The sequence below is a fragment of the Styela clava genome, chromosome 2 (assembly GCF_964204865.1).
Source record: "Styela clava chromosome 2, kaStyClav1.hap1.2, whole genome shotgun sequence".
NCBI classification, from domain to species: domain Eukaryota; kingdom Metazoa; phylum Chordata; class Ascidiacea; order Stolidobranchia; family Styelidae; genus Styela; species Styela clava.
The window spans coordinates 28,071,929-28,079,428 of NC_135251.1; the positions used below are offsets into that span (position 1 = coordinate 28,071,929).

A 7,500-nucleotide genomic window follows, 5' to 3' on the forward strand; every position below is an offset into this window, starting at 1 on the left:
GCGTCGAAAGAAGCCGAGCCAAAAAAAGTTAAAGTACAAACGTGCAAGCATACTAACCTAACCCTAGGTAAGGCATGTCAGAGCGAAAGACAGTAATTTCGAATGAGCCAAGAAAGAGCGGTGCGGGGCCGGTCGGAGCGCACCCTTTTCTCGGTGGCTGGCGGGCGAGAGAGTGCTGCGTCGCCGGCATCGGCGTCGAAAGAAGCCGAGCCAAAAAAAGTTAAAGTACAAACGTGCAAGCATACTAACCTAACCCTAGGTAAGGCATGTCAGAGCGAAAGACAGTAATTTCGAATGAGCCAAGAAAGAGCGGTGCGGGGCCGGTCGGAGCGCACCCTTTTCTCGGTGGCTGGCGGGCGAGAGAGTGCTGCGTCGCCGGCATCGGCGTCGAAAGAAGCCGAGCCGAAAAAAGTTAAAGTACAAACGTGCAAGCATACTAACCTAACCCTAGGTAAGGCATGTCAGAGCGAAAGACAGTAATTTCGAATGAGCCAAGAAAGAGCGGTGCGGGGCCGGTCGGAGCGCACCCTTTTCTCGGTGGCTGGCGGGCGAGAGAGTGCTGCGTCGCCGGCATCGGCGTCGAAAGAAGCCGAGCCAAAAAAAGTTAAAGTACAAACGTGCAAGCATACTAACCTAACCCTAGGTAAGGCATGTCAGAGCGAAAGACAGTAATTTCGAATGAGCCAAGAAAGAGCGGTGCGGGGCCGGTCGGAGCGCACCCTTTTCTCGGTGGCTGGCGGGCGAGAGAGTGCTGCGTCGCCGGCATCGGCGTCGAAAGAAGCCGAGCCAAAAAAAGTTAAAGTACAAACGTGCAAGCATACTAACCTAACCCTAGGTAAGGCATGTCAGAGCGAAAGACAGTAAACTCGAATGAGCCATGAAAGAGCGGTGCGGGGCCGGTCGGAGCGCACCCTTTTCTCGGTGGCTGGCGGGCGAGAGAGTGCTGCGTCGCCGGCATCGGCGTCGAAAGAAGCCGAGCCGAAAAAAGTTAAAGTACAAACGTGCAAGCATACTAACCTAACCCTAGGTAAGGCATGTCAGAGCGAAAGACAGTAATTTCGAATGAGCCAAGAAAGAGCGGTGCGGGGCCGGTCGGAGCGCACCCTTTTCTCGGTGGCTGGCGGGCGAGAGAGTGCTGCGTCGCCGGCATCGGCGTCGAAAGAAGCCGAGCCAAAAAAAGTTAAAGTACAAACGTGCAAGCATACTAACCTAACCCTAGGTAAGGCATGTCAGAGTGAAAGACAGTAATTTCGATTGAGCCAAGAAAGAGCGGTGCGGGGCCGGTCGAAGCGCACCCTTTTCTCGGTGGCTGGCGGGCGAGAGAGTGCTGCGTCGCCGGCATCGGCGTCGAAAGAAGCCGAGCCAAAAAAAGTTAAAGTACAAACGTGCAAGCATACTAACCTAACCCTAGGTAAGGCATGTCAGAGCGAAAGACAGTAAACTCAAATGAGCCATGAAAGAGCGGTGCGGGGCCGGTCGGAGCGCACCCTTTTCTCGGTGGCTGGCGGGCGAGAGAGTGCTGCGTCGCCGGCATCGGCGTCGAAAGAAGCCGAGCCGAAAAAAGTTAAAGTACAAACGTGCAAGCATACTAACCTAACCCTAGGTAAGGCATGTCAGAGCGAAAGACAGTAATTTCGAATGAGCCAAGAAAGAGCGGTGCGGGGCCGGTCGGAGCGCACCCTTTTCTCGGTGGCTGGCGGGCGAGAGAGTGCTGCGTCGCCGGCATCGGCGTCGAAAGAAGCCGAGCCAAAAAAAGTTAAAGTACAAACGTGCAAGCATACTAACCTAACCCTAGGTAAGGCATGTCAGAGCGAAAGACAGTAAACTCGAATGAGCCATGAAAGAGCGGTGCGGGGCCGGTCGGAGCGCACCCTTTTCTCGGTGGCTGGCGGGCGAGAGAGTGCTGCGTCGCCGGCATCGGCGTCGAAAGAAGCCGAGCCGAAAAAAGTTAAAGTACAAACGCGATGCTAATGAGCGAGCCGTTGTCTCGACTAATATGTAGGGGGCGTTCGATCGAGCGTCTGGCTTGAGCGCTTGTCGGCCTAGCAGAACGGTCGCATTGTTATGCCCGGGTTTTAGGCACCGCTGCAGGCGGCCGGCAGAGCTCTTGTTTGTGCGAAACTGAATGGATCGAGCCCGAGAGAGGGCGAGCAAAGAAAAAACGCAAATCGCTCCGCCTGGCACTGCCGGCGAGAGCGTGGACGTCGCGGCCAGCGACTGTCGAAGCTGAGTACGGCCGCAGGCGATCGCCTCGGTCTTAAACGAATGCGACGAGCACGCGCCGGGCGGCCCAGCAAGGGCCGAGCGCAGCTGTCGTAACTATCTGGTTGATCCTGCCAGTAGTGATATGCTTGTCTCAAAGATTAAGCCATGCAGGTGCAAGTACGAGTTCTCGTAAAGCGAAACTGCGAATGGCTCATTAAATCAGTCTTGGTTTATTTGGTCTCGTAAGCGAAGTGGATAACTGTGGTAATTCTAGAGCTAATACATGCATTAAGCGCCGACTTCGGGAGGCGCGCTTTTATCAGATCAAAACCGACCGGGTTCGTCCTGTGACGTTTGATGACTCTGGATAACCACGCGGATCGTACGGTCTCTGCACCGACGACGTATCATTCAAGTGTCTGCCCTATCAACTGTCGAAGGTACGCTACGTGCCTACCTTTGTGATAACGGGTAACGGGGAATCAGGGTTCGATTCCGGAGAGGGAGCCTGAGAAACGGCTACCACATCCAAGGAAGGCAGCAGGCGCGCAAATTACCCATTCCCGACACGGGGAGGTAGTGACGAAAAATAACAATACAGGACTCTAACGAGGCCCTGTAATTGGAATGAGTACATCCTAAAACTCTTAACGAGTATCCATTGGAGGGCAAGTCTGGTGCCAGCAGCCGCGGTAATTCCAGCTCCAACAGTGTATGCTAAAGTTGTTGCGGTTGAAAAGCTCGTAGTTGGATTTTGGGCGAGCGCCGCCGGTCCGTCGCAAGGCGTGTCACTGGTTGCGTTCGCCTCACCTTCGGTTCTCCGTCGGTGCTCTTGACTGAGTGTCGGCGGTGGCCGATAAGTTTACTTTGAAAAAATTAGAGTGTTCAAAGCAGGCTGTTCGCCTGCATAGTGTTGCATGGAATAATGGAATAGGACCTCGGTTCTATTTTGTTGGTTTTCGGAGCACGAGGTAATGATTAAGAGGGACAGACGGGGGCGTCCGTACTCTGCCGTTAGAGGTGAAATTCTTGGATCGGCGGAAGACGAACTACTGCGAAAGCATTCGCCAAGAATGTTTTCTTTAATCAAGAGCGAAAGTCAGAGGTTCGAAGACGATCAGATACCGTCCTAGTTCTGACTATAAACGATGCCAACTAGCGATCGGGAGGCGTTACCATGACGACCTTTCCGGCAGCTTCCGGGAAACCAAAGTCTTTGGGCGAAAGACAGTAAACTCGAATGAGCCATGAAAGAGCGGTGCGGGGCCGGTCGGAGCGCACCCTTTTCTCGGTGGCTGGCGGGCGAGAGAGTGCTGCGTCGCCGGCATCGGCGTCGAAAGAAGCCGAGCCAAAAAAAGTTAAAGTACAAACGTGCAAGCATACTAACCTAACCCTAGGTAAGGCATGTCAGAGCGAAAGACAGTAAACTCGAATGAGCCATGAAAGAGCGGTGCGGGGCCGGTCGGAGCGCACCCTTTTCTCGGTGGCTGGCGGGCGAGAGAGTGCTGCGTCGCCGGCATCGGCGTCGAAAGAAGCCGAGCCAAAAAAAGTTAAAGTACAAACGTGCAAGCATACTAACCTAACCCTAGGTAAGGCATGTCAGAGCGAAAGACAGTAATTTCGAATGAGCCAAGAAAGAGCGGTGCGGGGCCGGTCGGAGCGCACCCTTTTCTCGGTGGCTGGCGGGCGAGAGAGTGCTGCGTCGCCGGCATCGGCGTCGAAAGAAGCCGAGCCAAAAAAAGTTAAAGTACAAACGTGCAAGCATACTAACCTAACCCTAGGTAAGGCATGTCAGAGCGAAAGACAGTAATTTCGAATGAGCCAAGAAAGAGCGGTGCGGGGCCGGTCGGAGCGCACCCTTTTCTCGGTGGCTGGCGGGCGAGAGAGTGCTGCGTCGCCGGCATCGGCGTCGAAAGAAGCCGAGCCGAAAAAAGTTAAAGTACAAACGTGCAAGCATACTAACCTAACCCTAGGTAAGGCATGTCAGAGCGAAAGACAGTAATTTCGAATGAGCCAAGAAAGAGCGGTGCGGGGCCGGTCGGAGCGCACCCTTTTCTCGGTGGCTGGCGGGCGAGAGAGTGCTGCGTCGCCGGCATCGGCGTCGAAAGAAGCCGAGCCGAAAAAAGTTAAAGTACAAACGTGCAAGCATACTAACCTAACCCTAGGTAAGGCATGTCAGAGCGAAAGACAGTAAACTCGAATGAGCCAAGAAAGAGCGGTGCGGGGCCGGTCGGAGCGCACCCTTTTCTCGGTGGCTGGCGGGCGAGAGAGTGCTGCGTCGCCGGCATCGGCGTCGAAAGAAGCCGAGCCGAAAAAAGTTAAAGTACAAACGTGCAAGCATACTAACCTAACCCTAGGTAAGGCATGTCAGAGCAAAAGACAGTAATTTCGAATGAGCCAAGAAAGAGCGGTGCGGGGCCGGTCGGAGCGCACCCTTTTCTCGGTGGCTGGCGGGCGAGAGAGTGCTGCGTCGCCGGCATCGGCGTCGAAAGAAGCCGAGCCGAAAAAAGTTAAAGTACAAACGTGCAAGCATACTAACCTAACCCTAGGTAAGGCATGTCAGAGCGAAAGACAGTAATTTCGAATGAGCCAAGAAAGAGCGGTGCGGGGCCGGTCGGAGCGCACCCTTTTCTCGGTGGCTGGCGGGCGAGAGAGTGCTGCGTCGCCGGCATCGGCGTCGAAAGAAGCCGAGCCGAAAAAAGTTAAAGTACAAACGTGCAAGCATACTAACCTAACCCTAGGTAAGGCATGTCAGAGCGAAAGACAGTAAACTCGAATGAGCCAAGAAAGAGCGGTGCGGGGCCGGTCGGAGCGCACCCTTTTCTCGGTGGCTGGCGGGCGAGAGAGTGCTGCGTCGCCGGCATCGGCGTCGAAAGAAGCCGAGCCGAAAAAAGTTAAAGTACAAACGTGCAAGCATACTAACCTAACCCTAGGTAAGGCATGTCAGAGCGAAAGACAGTAATTTCGAATGAGCCAAGAAAGAGCGGTGCGGGGACGGTCGGAGCGCACCCTTTTCTCGGTGGCTGGCGGGCGAGAGAGTGCTGCGTCGCCGGCATCGGCGTCGAAAGAAGCCGAGCCGAAAAAAGTTAAAGTACAAACGTGCAAGCATACTAACCTAACCCTAGGTAAGGCATGTCAGAGCGAAAGACAGTAATTTCGAATGAGCCAAGAAAGAGCGGTGCGGGGCCGGTCGGAGCGCACCCTTTTCTCGGTGGCTGGCGGGCGAGAGAGTGCTGCGTCGCCGGCATCGGCGTCGAAAGAAGCCGAGCCGAAAAAAGTTAAAGTACAAACGTGCAAGCATACTAACCTAACCCTAGGTAAGGCATGTCAGAGCGAAAGACAGTAATTTCGAATGAGCCAAGAAAGAGCGGTGCGGGGCCGGTCGGAGCGCACCCTTTTCTCGGTGGCTGGCGGGCGAGAGAGTGCTGCGTCGCCGGCATCGGCGTCGAAAGAAGCCGAGCCAAAAAAAGTTAAAGTACAAACGTGCAAGCATACTAACCTAACCCTAGGTAAGGCATGTCAGAGCGAAAGACAGTAAACTCGAATGAGCCATGAAAGAGCGGTGCGGGGCCGGTCGGAGCGCACCCTTTTCTCGGTGGCTGGCGGGCGAGAGAGTGCTGCGTCGCCGGCATCGGCGTCGAAAGAAGCCGAGCCAAAAAAAGTTAAAGTACAAACGTGCAAGCATACTAACCTAACCCTAGGTAAGGCATGTCAGAGCGAAAGACAGTAATTTTGAATGAGCCAAGAAAGAGCGGTGCGGGGCCGGTCGAAGCGCACCCTTTTCTCGGTGGCTGGCGGGCGAGAGAGTGCTGCGTCGCCGGCATCGGCGTCGAAAGAAACCGAGCCAAAAAAAGTTAAAGTACAAACGTGCAAGCATACTAACCTAACCCTAGGTAAGGCATGTCAGAGCGAAAGACAGTAAACTCGAATGAGCCATGAAAGAGCGGTGCGGGGCCGGTCGGAGCGCACCCTTTTCTCGGTGGCTGGCGGGCGAGAGAGTGCTGCGTCGCCGGCATCGGCGTCGAAAGAAGCCGAGCCGAAAAAAGTTAAAGTACAAACGTGCAAGCATACTAACCTAACCCTAGGTAAGGCATGTCAGAGCGAAAGACAGTAATTTCGAATGAGCCAAGAAAGAGCGGTGCGGGGCCGGTCGGAGCGCACCCTTTTCTCGGTGGCTGGCGGGCGAGAGAGTGCTGCGTCGCCGGCATCGGCGTCGAAAGAAGCCGAGCCAAAAAAAGTTAAAGTACAAACGTGCAAGCATACTAACCTAACCCTAGGTAAGGCATGTCAGAGCGAAAGACAGTAATTTCGAATGAGCCAAGAAAGAGCGGTGCGGGGCCGGTCGAAGCGCACCCTTTTCTCGGTGGCTGGCGGGCGAGAGAGTGCTGCGTCGCCGGCATCGGCGTCGAAAGAAGCCGAGCCAAAAAAAGTTAAAGTACAAACGTGCAAGCATACTAACCTAACCCTAGGTAAGGCATGTCAGAGCGAAAGACAGTAAACTCGAATGAGCCATGAAAGAGCGGTGCGGGGCCGGTCGGAGCGCACCCTTTTCTCGGTGGCTGGCGGGCGAGAGAGTGCTGCGTCGCCGGCATCGGCGTCGAAAGAAGCCGAGCCGAAAAAAGTTAAAGTACAAACGCGATGCTAATGAGCGAGCCGTTGTCTCGACTAATATGTAGGGGGCGTTCGATCGAGCGTCTGGCTTGAGCGCTTGTCGGCCTAGCAGAACGGTCGCATTGTTATGCCCGGGTTTTAGGCACCGCTGCAGGCGGCCGGCAGAGCTCTTGTTTGTGCGAAACTGAATGGATCGAGCCCGAGAGAGGGCGAGCAAAGAAAAAACGCAAATCGCTCCGCCTGGCACTGCCGGCGAGAGCGTGGACGTCGCGGCCAGCGACTGTCGAAGCTGAGTACGGCCGCAGGCGATCGCCTCGGTCTTAAACGAATGCGACGAGCACGCGCCGGGCGGCCCAGCAAGGGCCGAGCGCAGCTGTCGCAGCTATCTGGTTGATCCTGCCAGTAGTGATATGCTTGTCTCAAAGATTAAGCCATGCAGGTGCAAGTACGAGTTCTCGTAAAGCGAAACTGCGAATGGCTCATTAAATCAGTCTTGGTTTATTTGGTCTCGTAAGCGAAGTGGATAACTGTGGTAATTCTAGAGCTATTACATGCATTAAGCGCCGACTTCGGGAGGCGCGCTTTTATCAGATCAAAACCGACCGGGTTCGTCCTGTGACGTTTGATGTCTCTGGATAACCAAGCGGATCGTACGGTCTCTGCACCGACGACGTATCATTCAAG

General features: G+C 54.9%; 1 non-coding gene and 1 pseudogene across 1 annotated transcript in view; both read left to right on the forward strand.

Annotated features, from left to right (window-relative positions):
* Nucleotides 1–2,320: 2,320 nt before the first annotated feature.
* Nucleotides 2,321–3,455, forward strand: LOC144420337 (small subunit ribosomal RNA; annotated as a pseudogene).
* A 3,744-nt stretch (nucleotides 3,456–7,199) lies between these two features.
* The window catches only part of LOC144420330 (small subunit ribosomal RNA), a 1,768-nt gene continuing 1,467 nt past the window's right edge, over nucleotides 7,200–7,500 (forward strand). Inside the window, exon 1 of the ribosomal RNA XR_013474683.1 lies at nucleotides 7,200–7,500. This exon is cut by the window's right edge and continues 1,467 nt beyond it. This is a non-coding gene — a ribosomal RNA (small subunit ribosomal RNA).